Here is a 15,941-nt window from a genome sequence, read left to right as displayed (position 1 = left end):
GCTAATATACACTGAATTTTTATCCCTGAGACCTTAGAAGATGAAAAGTGTTGAAGAAGAGCCTTGGTAAATGCTTTGATTCACTAAGGAGATTCTCAGCATAAGCTTGATATTTCTAGTTTTAACCATGCTGAGATAAACCCAGTATCTCAATTTCTGCATTACAGTTATAAAAAAAACAATGCAAATCCTCCAAATGGCTTATTTACATGCCTTTGAGATAGAGACTCAGAAAATATTACAACCTCAGTGGGGTCTGCAGGCCATTTAATCCTACCCCCTTCTGTTTAACAACGAAGGCACTCAAACCCTGAAATCCTAGATGACTTAGCAAAGGGCACAGAGCTACTGTAGGCGAAGGCTACAGACAATTATAAGGGTTTCTAACCCCTCATCAGAACTGTATGCATATCTGTGAGTCTATGAAAGGCAAGCTTTGAAAAAAACATTTAAGATACTACCAATAGCCAGTGGAATTATTCGTTTGTTTTTTGGTTTTTTTTTTTAAATACGGAATGCTTCACGAATTTGCGTGTCATCCTTGCGCAGGGGCCATGCTAATCTTCTCTGTATCGTTCCGAATTATTTGTTTTTTGTTTGTTTGTTTGTTTGTTTGTTTGTTTTGGAGTGACAAAGAAGAAGAGGAAATGTGCATATCTTTAAAACACCTGTCATGATGATGTGTTTGCCCAACACACAAGAGACTTGGCACACTGAGAGAAAACCAAAATTGTTTATCTACATAGGGCTTATATGTCATTCAAATAGAATTTTTATGGTTTACTAAAAGAAAGTGTGTGGAAGTCTAGAAATGCAAAACAAAATGTCTTGTAACCTGAAACAAATACCTGATCAAAATATTAACCAATCCAAATTTTGTCTCTGATATTGTCTTAATCTTCAAGAAGCAAGGAAGCAAGATTTGTCTCGGTGAACCAGTCAGATATAATAACCCAAACAATCATTAACAGATAGAAAAACCTGGAATTGAGCAGATGGTATGTCCACACGTAGGTTCAGCATTTGACGTGCCTCATTTCAAAGAAATTTTGTGCTCGTTGGTTGGAAGTGACCTGGGGTGCCGGGGAAATGATGTGAGGTTTGGATCAATATAGACACAAATCAGTTTCTCAGTATTTCCAACAACTTGTGACCTTCCATCTGTGTTGAGAATAGACAGAATGATTGTGGAAACAGAGCAGTTCTCTATCTGGCCTGACCTGTTGACCGCCCGGAGGTTCTCCCATATCTAACTCCAGTCTCACAGGTAAAGGAGAGGAAGGACAATAAATAAACCGTGTTTGTAAGTAGACCCCTGGCTGGTCTGAACACCTCCCTGGTGTGGCTAAAACTGTAATACTGCCAAAGTGAGAGTCCCAGAAATGCATTCTCTTGCAATTTATTGTATGTCTCCAGCTGAGTCTCTGCAGATACACCACTCCTAGCCTGGGGATTCAGACTTCCCTGTTAATGTAACCAAAGTATGATACAATTGCCCCTCGTTACTCATCAATCCCAATTATTTGATGTGATTTTAATTAACCCAAACAAGGGACCCTGTAGTTATTATAACTCCACTGTAGAGAGAGGAAGAATCAACTCTTTGTTTACTTCTGTGTCTCGGACGCATGAAGACACACCAAAATAACTGCTATTTATTTTACAAGATGGAAAAAATATTGACTGCCCTCTGGTCATAGAAGCATTTTCTTTTGGGATTACAAGTGCAGAGATGAATTAGGTACACTTAGGATCAATATCTGTTTCTCTTCTTGGCTCAAGATGGGATTTGTCAAAATTCGAAAGCAGCTTCTATTGAGTGTCAGCTACAAATCCTTCCACTACTGAGTCACACACCTATTCAGGTTGAAATATAAATGGCAAAAGGGCCTTTGCAGATACAATATCTGGGGTCAGGGTTCTGAATCACCTCTCTGCCTTTTCCTTTAATGAGCTTTAGTTTGATGAACTGACCTTAGCAACAGAGAATGGAAGGGAGTAAAGGGTCAGTGCTAGCAAGGGACAGTGACTTTGAGGGTTAGCACGAGATGCAAGTGAGAGTACAGACATTAGACTGAGGGAGAGAGTGTGGAACATGGGCAAACATTAAGCTGGTGAAATACTCTTATAAAGAACATGTGGACAGAGAAAAGGAAGCACAGCTATAATCTATAATGTGGGTGAAATGCTTTGTATTAGTTCTGCTGGAGTTCAGGAACAACAGCAACGGATATCTTCCATGGTCAACATACTTACCAACACTGGAGACTTAGAGATGAAAAATGAGAGATCCTTATGCCTACATAAAGGTTAGAAAGGTTGTCAAACATGTCCTGAATACAGCTTTTAAGACATTTGCTTCACAAGCCAGGACTCTGATGGTCACAATGACTCAAATACAGAAAAATATTAGTTTTGGACATTCTGAGCAGTTAAGTGGGTCTCTTATGGAATAAAGAATTAAAAAGCTGAGATCAAAGTGTGAGACACAAGCTTTAATTAAGGCAGAAAATCAGGCATAAGGGTGTACAGAATAAAGGATAATAAAGATAAAGAATGTGTAAGAAACATCCATTATGAATTTGGGCCAGAGAGATGCCTCTATGGTTAAATATACAGAGTTCAATTCTCAGCATTCACTAGACAACCCACAACTCTCTGTAAGTCCTGTTCCAAGGGGTCCATCACCCTTACCCAGATACACATGTAAGCAAAACACCAATGTACAATAAAAATGAATAAATAAAATCACTCAATAAAAAGAATATGCAGATGCTACACGTTATGGAAATATGGTTGTGTAGAGAATGCTTTTGTAACAAGATGCAACTTGCGTTAGACCTACCTTATCCCCAGAGAAAGCTGTCAATATAGGTAAGATTCTAAGCTAGGAGAATTAATAACCCAAAAGAAGTGCAAGAAGAAATAATCATTGTGATGAGGACAGAACAATAACGTCCCCATAGCAGCCCACTGTGGGCATGATGGGAAAGAAAGGCAGTGATTCTGGTCATTCCCTCTCTAACTTCTGTTTTCCTATTTTCCAAACTGAAGACATTAACACCTATTGCTTAGCAAATGTTCAGGAGTTAAAGGAATGCTATGTGTAAATCACCTACCTCAGCTGAGAGCCCTCATACACTTAATTCCTCTTTCCTGCACTCAGTCTCACCTCAAGCAAGGAAGCCATTCTGAAGAAAATGGGCCCTCGTACATTGAGATGGCTTGAGAAACAGTGAGTGTTTCAATACAATGTTACTGATATTTGAGGCAGTCTTGACTCTAGACCCACCACTGGACAGTGGTCTATGGGATATTATAGTTGCATTCTTTGAAGATTGTTTGCCTTGTTTTTTGTAGTTTTCCATTTTCTATTCCTGTCAGTCCACCGAGTTGCCACTGTCTGATATTGCCATTTCTTCCTGTCCTGCTGTCAGGCCACAGAGCTACTGTGAGAATGTCACCATATTCAGGGAGTCCAAAATGAATTAATTAAATGTGGAAAAATTGGAACAATCTGGATGCCTTAAGTAAAGTTTGGGACACATGTGATTAAACTACTGTTTTTAGAGTCCAGTCTGTAAAGGCCTGTCTTGTAGTCACTAGGTCTATATTAAAACTAAGATAGAACCTGAGAAACCACATAAAATCCAAAGCTGGAAAAGCAGAAACAGAAGATCCTTAAAGCCCAGTAGCCAGACAGTTATCCTACTGTCAAGCTCCAAACAAAGGAGAGATACTGCCTCAGTAAAGAAGATAACTAGAACCTGAGGAGGCAGCTAAGGGCGCCCTTCAGCCTCCACATACACATGCATACTTGTGTATGCACAAACATATATGTGTACTACATACATACCAATGCACACATAAACAAAAACTAACAAAGCAAATTAGTTCTTTTCTTTCCTTCTGGGAGACACCAAGAACCTTGTACAAAGTATTTTCCAGTTTTTCAAAGTAATAAAACTTCATGTAATCATAATCAAAGTTTAAACTCCTGCTCAAAATTGGGTGTAGCCAACTTGTCATGTTTATTTCGTACATTACACACTGACACCTTAGGCTTCTTTCTCCACAGTATGTTCTCAGAAACCTGGATCTTACTGCAAGATAAAGAAAAGGCACAATTAAATATGGCACTACCTAGACTGGTTATTCACATGTAAACAGTGAGGTCTGAAGTCACACACAGAATCTGTAGAACATTTAGTAAAGTCCAAGAGAGTTTTGAGAAGGACTAAGCTTCCACACATGACCAGAACATGGTGATGCGTGCTTCAGAGCAGCTGGTTAGTAACACAATTCATTGTCAAATATTCTCAGGGGAATCAACTCTTCCACTTCTCAGAGACTCAAATTCCCCAAATGGACACTAGGATAATTCCCTTCTTCATGACATAGGTGTGTCCTAGAAATAAGTCTTTTATTTTCAAAGTAGAATTTAGAATACGTTGGAGAATAATGCCATCGAAGGTGGAAGGCGACCATGGCTCCCTGGTCTCTCAGGCCGTCTCTTTGTATTGTCCAGTGAAATTGACTAGGGCATTTCAAACTGAAAAAGACAGGTATTGGGGTTAGTCTGAACCATACGGGAGAATTAATATAAACTGGTAATGGTTCACAGGCCAGCTCATTCCTCCTTGAAATTTCAGTGACTGGAAAAATTAGTCTCCTGCTTCTTTTCAGCTCCTTTTTTAATTATAACTTGCTGAGGCACTAGCTAATACCCTTTAATCTCTTTTAATAACTACCCTATCCTCAGATTCTCTAAGCATCCTTCTCAGGGCATCCACAAATCCAAGAATGCTCTCAAGATTGACTGACTGACTGATCTCTCAGCTCTGTTGATTTACTGTCACTGGGTTTGTTCCTGTAGCCTTGGCTCAGGGGGATGAAGGCAAAGCATAGATATGAATACTTTCTAGACCCAGGAGAGGGCTATACAGCAGGAAATTTGAAGACATGGGCAATGTGTTTTTAGGCATCTGCACACCACATTCCTTAATGTTGTCTGTTTCTCCTGGCTCTTTTCTCTCCTACCTGGCATTTTCTTACAGTCTCACTTCTTTCTGGGGTGTGAAAATAATAAATGTTCCTTCTTGTGGGGATCCTATATTTTCACAGATGATCAAGGCATAAAATGAAATATAATATGTGTCTAATAGAGAAATCAGGAATGTTTGTATGGGCACATGGTGAAGTATGTAGGTCAGCCACTCTAGTGAGAGCTGAGAGACATGGTGAGTGATAAGCTATTGGTCCCTTTTCTTGTAACACTTAGACATATTAGGAAACATGGTATAAACTAAAAACAAAAAAAATGTGTTCCTCAGCACAGAGGGTATGATATCTGGCTTTAAGATATTTAGTAGTACATCTCCATAGAGGGAAGCACATAATAAAAAGATGTGGTAAGGCAGAGTGAGGAAAGTATATAATCACATTATCTGTCAAGGTATTCACGCTGCTTAGCCACATCAGAGATAAATCATGGTCTGGGAGAAAAGACTTCCACTTGGACCATGAAGGAGCAATAGGCAGAGTGGTCAAAGCTGTTATCTAGGAACTACAAACAGAAGAAGGTTAAACTCAAGCGATGGATGAAACTTCCTGTATTGGGGAGGGTTTTGTGAGTCTTGCTCTTTTACTGTGTCAGAGAAGTTGATACTCACTTTGCAGAAATGGCCACTTATGTTATATCTGGGAGATGCACTAGAAAAAGAAAGCTGTAGTCTGGGCAGTATCTGAATAGGCCAACCAATGATAGTGAGACTGGAGTCATGGATTTAATATTTAAAAAAAAATCTTGGGAAGGGTGCCCAATGGTCCTTATGGCAGATTATATAAATGTATAGAAACATGGACTTGATAAAGAAAGCTATGTCAGCCTGAGGTACATGTCTTGCTGAGTCTCTCACAGGCTATCTGACTTTAGCCAAATTATTCAGCTTCCTAAATCTTGGCTCCTCAAATTAATCTGAGGTAATAAAAGCAACCACAGAGGATTGTTACATAGATCAAGTTTATTTACTGGGTCCCTGACACATAGGATTTTCACTAAATTGTAACTATTGAATAAATTGAGACTGATCATAATGATTATGACACATAGATACATAAGTAGACAGACAGATAGATGATAGATAGATAGATAGATAGATAGATAGATAGATAGATAGATAGATGATAGATAGATAGATAGATAGATAGATAGATAGATAGATAGATAGATGATAGACAGTTGATAGATAGATGGTATTAAATAAATGATAAGTAATAGTCCAGAAGTAAAGTCAGAGGATAAAGTAACAGAAGATGAAATATGTTACAAAATATATATGTGTATACACATGCTTCTTATACATGCATACTCATGCCTGCAAGAAGCACATACACATGCATACTCATACCCATGAATATAAAAGCATCATGTAAGCACTTGTACTCCTATCAACAAGTATACAAACATAAAAACACAAACATATATGCATAGTCTTGCTTTAGCTGTCCAAAAGTGAACATATCAAGCTCCTCCTCCTGTAGCCAGTAATTTTCTGTTTCAATACCACCCATCCCCTTCTGACCTCATTGAGCACAGTTACCTCCCACGTGTCCTGTCTCATATTCTGGAAGCAGGAAAAAAATCTGTGACCTTATCAAGAAAGAGAAACTTTAGCCTCCCTCTATTTTGCATCAGATGCTTAACTCTGTGAACACATGATCTCCTAGGCATTGACTTCTCTGCTTCTATATAAAATATGGTGTCCCTTCTACAGTGCACATCCAAAAGTACTTAGTAGAGACAGTAAATTATTATTGGTTGAAAGGCCCTGGTGCCCTTGGAGTAATCAAATTCTCTTTCCTCACTCACTTCAAATGCTGCATGAACCATGCTTAATTAATGTCGTAACTAGATGTGTTGCTAAATAGAATTTATACCCACAAAACATGAGGGTGTAAAAAATGATCTGTATCAAATAGCTTAGCATGAGGTGGAGTGACTCACCTCATGTAAAAGGCATCAAGAGAAACAATACCGGAGAAACTTCCTGAACCTAGAATGTAAAGAAGGGCTTGCTGACAGGAGCCTGGTATAGCTGTCCCCTGAGAGGCTCTGCCAGAGTCTGACCAATACAGATGCAGATGCACACAGGCAAACATCAGACTGAGCGATAGGACTGCAATGGAGAAGTCAGGGCAAGGACTGAAGGAGCTGAAAGGGTTTGCAACTCCATAAGAAGAACAACAATATCAACCAACCAGACTCCCCAAAGCTCCAATGGACTAAACCACCAACCAAAGAGTACACATGGGAGGACCCATGTCTCTAGATGGATGTGTAGCAGAGGATTGCCTTGTCTGGCATCAATGGGAGGGGAGCCCCTTGGTCCTGTGGAGGCTGGATGACCCAGGGCAGGGGAATGCTAGGGAGCTGAGGTGGGAGTAGGTGGGAGGGTGGGAGAGCACCCTCATAGAAGCAAGAGAAGAGGGGGGGGGATAGGGGATTTATGGATAGAAAAAAAGGGAATGGGAGATAACATTTGAAATGTAAATAAATAAAATAAGCAATAAAAAAGGAATAAATTATAGTCTATTAAGAAAAACAGGCATGACAATGTCCTCTTGAAGCCAAAATGCCCAATCCATTGCAAGCTCCATTAATCCAGTACCATCCATACTAGTGCTGACTGACAGAGTGGAATGTTTGCCAAGCATCTGACTCATTGATGAGGCTTTCGCATATTACTTAAACAATAAAGACCAACTAAATTTTGTTGCACTATTTGTGAGAGAATTGAGTACTAGAGTGTAGATTCATACAACATGATTATTTGCCCATAGACTCTAGACAATAAATTAAACCAAAACTACAAAGACTATGGAGAGACACAGTCAATGAATTTAGCTTAGAGATCCAAAATGTATCCATCCATGCTGTCTCTTCCTACTTCAAATCAAGTTAATCCTCCCCATGCCTGCCTATTCCCTGCCTACCTCATGAATTTTCTGTAATCTCCCTTCTCAGACATTTTACCTAAATGTCTCTTTGTCTGGCTGTCTAGGTCCTGTGATGCCATCAACTGTTCTAGAAAGGATCCTGTTAATTCATGATAGCCAGATCATAGAACTGCAGTTCAATCTTTCTTGACAAAGTAGACTGAGTGCCTGTAACTAACCATGCTCGCCAGGAGACAGGCTGAGGCAAAGCCCTTACTGTGAAAATGAGAAAGGATAGCAGAAAGCATGAAGATGAAAGGGATATGGAAAAAATGAATCAAATATCCCAAGTACCTTTAAGGAGCCAATATTAAGGATAAATCCATGGAATTACCTTAGTGAATAATTCTGTAATGTAAACATTACATTGAAATGAAATGTGAGAAAAGTAAAGAAATCCAGACAAAGGTGTTTGTCATAAGAGAGGGGTCTGCTCTGGAATTTGAAAGCCTATGGTTTCATTTTACTGCCTTGAAATACCTAAATGTTGGGCTTTAAATATCTGCCATTTTACATCAGATACCTGTATCTGTATATGTGCAATTGACTTTACCATGATCTATTGAGTTCCCTACAAGGGAAGCAGGAAAGATATGCATTATGATTTGACTCAGATGTGTTATGTTTACCCTTCAGAAGCTATTTCATTTCTCAGGTCAAACCATCTCTCTCTCTCTCTCTCTCTCTCTCTCTCTCTCTCTCTCTCTCTCTCTTTCTCTCTCTCTCTCATTATCATCATGATTTCCCCAGTGCCATCTTCAATGAGGTGAGCCAATCATAAATGCACCTTGACAGTCCCTGGGGTGATGTCACTAGTTTCTAAGTGCCCATTGTCCTTAAGATGATAGAATCAGCATGTACACTTCCAAAGTAGTGATCTTGGCTCTATTCTTTCTCCAAGTACCACTAATAGGATGGGAAAGGGGTGTTCCTCACACTGTGCATGGCTCTCATCCACTTCTGTCAATTGCTCTTTGCCTTGGTGTAGCCACCTGGCTCTCCAGCTGTGAGGCTCCCCACGGCGTGCAGCTGGCTTCTCATTCGACTTCACTGTATGAATATCTGGCTCTTGTCACTACTGCTGCTGCCAGTGTCTAGGGCCGAAGGGTTTGGAGACTAATGCTGGATAACTCTCCACCTTTCCTTTCCTCCTTTCCATCTTTCCTTCCCCCTTCCTACCTACTTCCTTCTTTCTATCTCATTTCTGTCTCTCATTGGCCTATTTCAGACAATACCCTCTGGTTAAAAAGGTTTGCCTTTCCATTTCTTATTTTTATAGAGTTTGGCTGAATAAAATCTGAGAAGGTCACAGCACTTAGAATAGTCCTGTCTACTGGAAACACACAAAGTCTTTCCAGTAGGAAGTGTTAATCAATGCTATTTTCCTATCTGAGTGTTAAAGTTCTATTAAGAGTCCCTCCTGTGATCCCAGAGAGGATGTAAAATTCTCCATGATTAAATCATGAAAGAGCAGTCTCCCATTCTTTTCCTTCTTTTAGAGCTATTTACTTTTATGTGCATGAGAGTTTTGTTTCCATGTATGTAAATGAACCAAGAGTGCGTAATACCTGTGGAAACCCAAAAGGGCATCAAGATGCCCGGGAACTGGACTCACAGATAGTCAAAAGCTGCCATGTGAATGTAGGGAACTTAACCTGCGTCCTCTTAAAAATCAGAAAGTGCTCTTAACTGCTAAACCATCTCTTGGGAAAACAGCTCATATATTTATTTCGTATATGAGTATATAAGCTAGCAAAAGGTTTAATCTACTAGGTGCCATCAAACAAATACATGCAAAGTAAGGTGACTTCTGTGTTTAAAGAAGGTGACAGAGGAAAAGCAGCCATACACAAGGACAGATTTTTTATGCAATTACAGAAGAAACCAAAAAAAAAAAAAACCTTTCACAAAAGCATTTAAAAAATCATGTAATCAATTTATTACTAATAGTAACAAAATATTAAATTGCTGATTGTTTTCTACATGAGTAGTTCCTGAATAAATTATTAGTGTTTTGAAAACAATTCTGAGTATGCTCATAGGAATAGGCATGTACTAGTATATGTGGTGATGGGTTTTCTCCTAAAGAAGGGGTGATGGATCAGTGGCCTGGAAAAGAGAGGGATGGGCTCAAGTTCAGCCACAAATAAAGACAGTACCTGAGGAGAAACACTGAATACAAGCAGGCCCCCAACACTTCATTTGACCACAGTGGAAAGAGCAGACATTCAAAGTAAAATTAGAATAAATTCTCATTGATTTAGAGTTGAGAGAGGGAATAGGTTTGGAAAACACTAAATGTGATCACTAAACAATATTCAAAAAACATTATTACAAGTGTCACAAAAACAAAAGCTACTTGGGACTCTTATTAAAATGTAAGACCTCGCTTTTCTTATCTCCTACAAGAAGATAATCTCAAGCTAGAGAGTCCAAGTATTTGGATCTTTCCAACCTGGAGTGGAAAATTGTCAGGTAATGTGGGAAAGTCGTTTCACCTCTGCCAGAAAGCCGGTTGCATACTGTCACTGGTCCAAATACAGGTATATAAGATTATTCTGTGTTTGGAACACTCTGCTTTGATGTAACTGATAATGAATCAAAATACTCCTTTCCATGTTGACCTCTATTGACCCAGACGTAATCCTATTGACATCACATAGACACTGTGCCTTTAGACTCCTGATCTAAAGTTATGACTGATAAGAGCAGCCCATACCCACTATTTTGGTTTGTTTGTTTTTTTTTCTTGCTTACATTGCAGCTCTCCTCCTCCTGTCCTGTAGCCTCCTGAGCTTCCCTGTAGCAGGACTACAAATCTGCATATGGACAGAAAAACCAAAAGAGATGGCCTTTCTGCTGATGCCACCTTCTGTGCCACAGAAATAACAAGTTGTACCTAGTTCCTCTTTGGATAACAATTCTCAGCTCTCTCCCTCATGTGGTGCGAAACAGTTGAACAGTAGACATTCCCTGTCTCCTTGCCATTCTTCACTATGTCCCATTCTCTCATAATATGAGCTTTGGCCTTAGGTAGCAATAGCATAAGTAGCATATGAAAAAACAAATCTATACTATTTGACCCAATATGCAAAAGAGATTTTTCATTTGCAGCATTAGTCAAAAAACATGGAAATCCAACACAGCCTCAAATTTTTCACTTTTACCAGAATTTCCTTTTGGGAATAGATAAAGGTATTTTTAATTGGCATCACTTACCCCAAACTATCAAACTTTACACACACACACAAGATCTATAGAAAATGTTTGTGTTTGCTTTACAAAGTATTCCAAACCCCATGCAATGACTCCAACATACAAAAGCTAAGCTAAACTTTCTTTAGATAAGTGAGTGATGTTTCTGTGGCCATGCTACTCAACGAATATATCATTTGAGTCAGTCATGTGTGTTCACAATATAATGACTGAAAGAGATGTTTAAGATGCTCAGCGTGTTTGCAAAGAGCTTTGTAAATCAATCAGAATTTACAGTCACACCCCTCATAGCAATTCATGCTGCTTTGCACAGAAAATCCAGCCTTGCACATCCTTGAGTGCATTCCCTCACTCCTGGCAACTATTTACTAACTCCACACAGGTCCAGCCTGGACTGAGTACATTTTCCTGATGCTTTGGTCTATGCCACTGAGAAACATTCTGATCGTCCCTTTATGGCTTCCTCATAATTTTCCTTATCTTCATATTTCTAAACAGCCTTGGCTATCTGCAGAGAACCTTGTGACAGGGTACAGCATGTTCTCAACCTGTCTCATTCTGCACAGAACTCAAGAGAAGAAGAAGCAAGAGTACTCATGGACGAAGCCTTCGATTTCAGTGTATGAAAGTATGTTCACATATACCTGAATTCAAAACTATATCAGAAAATAATTGAATAATTTTGTAAGAGTATGAATTTGAAAACGACATCCTCACAGAGAATTGTTGTGGAAGTTAAATGGGATAACACATTTAAAATGGATGACACTGGAGAACCCCATAAATATTGACTTGTTTCACCCTTTCTTTTCTTCCCATCCATGTTCTGCTCAGGGACTAGGGTTTATCTGTTCCTATGTGATTTAGTTATCCTGATTACACCTTGCAATTATATGATACTTTATAAAATACACACCACACCCAGGCCTTTTTCCGAAAGACAAATAGTAAGTGGAGGTTGTAGTTTTCATTTGTTTCTGGTGAGGAAATAGGACCTAATGGAATTAAGTCCAAGGCCTGATCCCATGATATCTTGAGTCAAGAGACTGTGAGGTAGAAGAAAATCATCTCCATGAGTCGTTGCTGGTGACTCTATACCCCCATCCCTTCCTAGGGGAACTCTACTGGACCATTTCAGTGCAGCTAATGGCAAGTATATAATGATCTAATGAATAAACTCACATGAAGGTGCAAAAGCTTAGGATGGTTTCATCCACCTACAGCCTATGAGTATTGGTGCTTTAGCAAGGATACACACTGAACAGCAGTTGGATGTAGGAACTGAAATGGATTTTATCCCCAACATCACCTTCACCCAGTTACAGATGGTCCTTCTTTCATCTGACCTTGAAAAAGCTCATTATGCCCCATTTTCACATTCTGCCATAGATGTGGAAGTGCTACAAAGGCAGGCTTGACACTTTGCCCCTCCTCACACATATATTCTTTGCATATACAGCCTAGAGAACATTCCTCCCACCATCTTTCCTACCTTGCCTTGATCCTCCATGAATGGTTTAATAATGGAAAGTAAAACAAAGATGGAGCCCTTTGTAAGTCCCAGTCACTCCTGAGTTTTTTTTTTACATTGAACATTAAATGAGATACCTCATACAAAAACCTTCTGAAATTATGAATGCCTTTCAAGAGAGAATACACATGATTGCTCCTAGTTTAAGCACCACGGACAGCAACATTCTCCACGTGGTGTTGGAAATAGAATAACTTACTTGGCCAGAATGAAGAGGGTTTGTTTTTCTGGGGTCACCTTCATCCTTGACTGCTTCTTGCCACTCCATGAGATGAGTTAAGCAGGCTGCTGGACAGGCAGCATCTCCTTCTCCTCCTCCTCCTCCCGAGCTGGGTATTGGCATCATTATCTGAATATCAGCAATAACAGATAGGAGCAGCAGATACCGATGTTTCATTACCTTTGGTGCCTCTGGGGATTGCTGCCCGGATATTTGGATTCACGTGGCTTTCTCTCTGTGAGACTGACTTTGAAAAAAAAGTGAATTTTCCTTGATAGGTTAACCACTGATGGCCAGAGGGATGGAGCCCCCTTTGTCCTTTCACTGCCCAAGACTTTTTCTTGGGCTTTGCCTGCTGTCATTTTTCTGCCCCCAGAAATACAAAACAGATATCTTCAATCATCCCTTCATTTGTTCACTAAAACTACCCATACTACACTAGCATGTAAGCCCCAATATGCTTCTTACTATCTTTCCAAATTATCTTCTCTTGTTTTCCACCAGGCTACATACTGTTCTCCAGGAGAACCCCCGCACCTCTAACCCTCCATGCAGCTCCTCAGGTTCTCTGCCATTCATAGAATCAGCAGCCCCATGCCTCCATCTGCTAAACCCTAAATTTTTCTCAAAGTCTACTACATGGAGCACATGAAGCACATTCACAAGATCCTCTATAGAGCCTTCCCCTTCTAGGTCATCATTCTATGCATTTACATAAAGCTCTGATAACAGATAAAATAACATTATACATGAGAGCTCTGCATTGCCTTTAGCTTCAGACCAACACTCTCAGCTAATTCTCACAATAACCCACAGTTAGGCACTTTTAGTCCAATTTTATAGATGAGGAGACAGAAAACAGAAATGAAAGCATTTGTACACAGTAAGACAGCTGCTAAGCACTGGAGCTGAGATGAATACCCAGCTTCCTTCCTCCAGGGCTTTGTCTGAACCCCATTCTATGAGGTACACAGATTCCAGTACTGAACTCCCAGAAAAATCTCTTCTGTTGACATAAATTATATTATGCTGAATGTGAGAGACACAAACTCTCCTGTCATCAGAAAGAGGCCATGCCTTCCTTCTTCAACTTTATCTCCCTTGCACAGAGAAAGTGCTGAGCAACTCTAAATTTAATGAGGCATCTCTGATGCCAGTCTCTTATCGTGTGATTGCTCTGCATTCCAAGCCCACCTTTGCACACCCTGTCTTTTTACATGCTTCACCTGGCTTGTTCTTTCAGCGGCCTCTGCCAAACATCATGCTATTTTTCCTCTAGCTTCCTTGTTTCGGTGTGCTAGTTCCACTATCTGTCCTGAACCACACATGTCCTTCTGAAAGATTTTCAAACTTCAAAAATACACATGGAGACTCTACCTTCTCAGGGATCTCTTCCTAATGAGTTCATGCTGGCCCTTCGCTACCCTGAGCTAGTCACAAATATCAAGCTAACTCTATACCTCCATCACCAACCAACGATTAATATTCACACACACACACACACACACACACACACACACACACACACACACACACTCCATAGCTCTCCAACATCAAATATTTGAAAGACAAGAGTTACACACAGAGGGCTACCAAGAATACCTAGTGTATAAGTGATCATCTTTCAGTGGGAAAGTCAATATCCAAAGAAGAAAATGGGAAAGGAACACAGAGGAGGGCAAAAGCACAGTGAATATTTGTGGGTGGCAAGAGTAGACTACCTGGAGGAGGGTGTGGTTTGGGATTGAGTCTATTCAAGCTAAATAGAAAAGAAAGTTCAAGCATTTGGGGAAGCAGAGTAGTATACTCACTTGATGAGAATACCAACCAGGAATTATTGTATGACAAATTATGAGACTAAATAAGTCAGACTGTATCAGCAAAAGTCAAGGGACATCAAAGGTAATGAGAAACACCCTTCACTTGATGCCTTATTCAACACAGGGGATCGCAGAAGTCAAAGGTGGTTATGTAACTTAAGGACAACCAAGCTGACCACTGCTTGCCTAAGTGCTCTGATCACAATACTTGAGGTTAAGTAGTCCCTGCTGACAGCCCTGTGGCTGCTTTGGCTAGGACAGAGATTAAATTTTTACATCTCCTAGAGGTGGTAGAACAAGGAAGCTTCAGGTAATAGCTGAATCCCAGGATCCTGGTAGAAATTTAATGAGACGGTGCTTAGCACAGTTCCTCTCACACAGGAAATTCTCTACATAAATTACCATTATATGAAACACAGGAATGGTAGTGCTTCTCCCAGTGCAATATGTAGTCTATGCAATTAAATAACAAAGGAACCCAAACTAAAAGTTCTGTGAAGCAGAAGTGCATTGCTACTGAAATCCATAGCCAGCCACACTCCTGCCTGCCAGCCACAAAGGCGTAGCTCCTGCACTATCTAGCCCAGGCCACCATCCATCCTAGATATTTAATAAAGGTTTCTGAGCTGAATGGATTTAAATTGGATCAAATTTAATTGGATCCTTTGTTTAAAATTTAAAAGTCTGCCTCTGAGAGGAGGCTGAACCAAATACTTCTCGGGTGTGGGGATTGTTAATTCCAGCGATCAGACCTGACCCATCATTCGTTTATATTGATAACTCCCGACAGGATGTCTTTACTGGGCTTCTCTCCTCTGCTACTCAGAGAGTGGATTGAACATGAAATCCACAGCTGTAGTTGAGGTTTTCAAGGGGTCTTTGCCTGAGATTACTTTCATGGGACACAGACCACACAATACACCCTGCAGAGAAGAAAATCAGCCTTAGTTAGGATTTTAGGAGGAATCCACACACCTATGTGAAATTCTAAATCCCATTCTCAATGGGAAATTCAAATGCAACTGTCCCTGGTGACACCAGTAATTATATTGATATGCCATCAAACATTACAAACACAAATTTTAATATTGTTTGGCAGATACATTTGTGTATTTGTATATTGGCATGTATTTCCATGTACATAAACACAAAAAGT

At 39.9% G+C, this 15,941-nt stretch overlaps 1 pseudogene; it reads right to left on the bottom strand.

Moving 5' to 3' along the window:
• Positions 1 to 504: 504 nt before the first annotated feature.
• LOC120098439 (U6 spliceosomal RNA) lies at positions 505 to 592 on the bottom strand (annotated as a pseudogene).
• Between the last annotated feature and the right edge of the window lie 15,349 nt (positions 593 to 15,941).

The sequence above is a fragment of the Rattus norvegicus genome, chromosome 18 (genome assembly GCF_021556685.1).
Source record: "Rattus norvegicus strain SHRSP/BbbUtx chromosome 18, alternate assembly SHRSP_T2T, whole genome shotgun sequence".
Taxonomy (NCBI): domain Eukaryota; kingdom Metazoa; phylum Chordata; class Mammalia; order Rodentia; family Muridae; genus Rattus; species Rattus norvegicus.
Note: the sequence above shows the minus strand (reverse complement) of the source record. Positions and strands in the feature narration are given on the sequence as shown.